Genomic DNA, 1,343 nt, shown 5'->3' with positions numbered 1-1,343 from the left:
ACACACACACACACACACACACACACGCGCGCGCGCGCGCGCACAGACACACACATCTACTTTCTTATCACACGCGCACGCCTGCCTACCCATCGTTACGAAATGAGCACATACAAATACATAAAATAATATACGCAATGCAGTTCGCAAAATACATAAATAGATACATAGTTCATTTACATAACATTGTACTGAACATAAATCTACTTACATAAAATAATATGTCTTTAAAGATATTTTAAATTTAGACTCACATGTTTGTCTCAAGGGTTGGGGAAGAGTTCCAAACTGATGGAGCATGGTGGACAATCGATCTTTAAGCTAATTTTTACCTCCTTTTCTAGAAACTCTTGAGATACTGATCGCCTAATCTTAGTGATCTAGGTGGAACATAAATCTAGATGAGATCATTAAGATATGAGGGAGCTTTGTTATTGACACATTTATGACATAATATTGCAATTTTATATGGGTTCTAAGGGGTGAATAACGTGGGGTTGGAACTAAGTCAAGATACAAGTTCTAAAGAGTCAACAACGTGGGGTTGGAGCTAAGTCAAGATATGAGTTCTACAGAGTCAACTAAGTCGGTTGGTTGGAATCTGATTCAAGAAACAAGTTCTAAAGGGTCAACAACATGAGGTTGGAGCTAAGTCAAGATACAAGTTTTAATGTGCTAACAAAGAAGATTTGAAAAATTAAGTTCTAGTGGGTCAACAATGAGCCTTCGACGTTATGTCAAGAATATGTGATCTAAAGGGTCAACAATGAGAAGTCAAAGAAAGTAATAGTAAAGAGTGTATTCACATTAGTGGTTGAAGCATGTTTTTTATGGTAAATAATCCATTTCGCAGCTCTAAAAAAAGTTTTCAAGTCCAGTCGTGAACGTGGCTCTCTGTTCCTGCAGATGGTGCTCGAGTCCTGCTGGCATTTCTCGGTCTTGCTGACGGTCCTCTGGTCCTCCAGTCTAACAGATAATTCTCCAGGTTTGTCGGAGGCCCTTGTAATAAAAATGTGTCAAAGAAAATGCTCATAGATATTTACAGTTCAATATAAAAGTAAAAGATAGAGGTGGTACAGCGAAGTTTAAGGTGGGTAAACTAATAATATGACAAGTCCAGGTATTTTAAAGAAACCCGAATGCAAAAATATTTAAAAGTCAGAACCATTAATGCACATGTTCAAAATTTTCTTCAACAAAAAAACCAAGGAAACCGTAGATAGCAATATAAAAAAATGTATAATTCTTAAGTATATTTTCAGGACTTATCAATGGCAAGGGATAATTTTTGAGAAACCTCTAAATGCAAAAAAATGAAACTTTCTGACCCACCAATGATAACT

This window comes from Aplysia californica, unplaced genomic scaffold (assembly GCF_000002075.1).
Source record: "Aplysia californica isolate F4 #8 unplaced genomic scaffold, AplCal3.0 scaffold00271, whole genome shotgun sequence".
In the NCBI taxonomy this organism is placed as follows: domain Eukaryota; kingdom Metazoa; phylum Mollusca; class Gastropoda; order Aplysiida; family Aplysiidae; genus Aplysia; species Aplysia californica.
The sequence above is the reverse complement of the archived record's forward strand: the minus strand, read 5'-3'. Positions refer to the sequence as shown.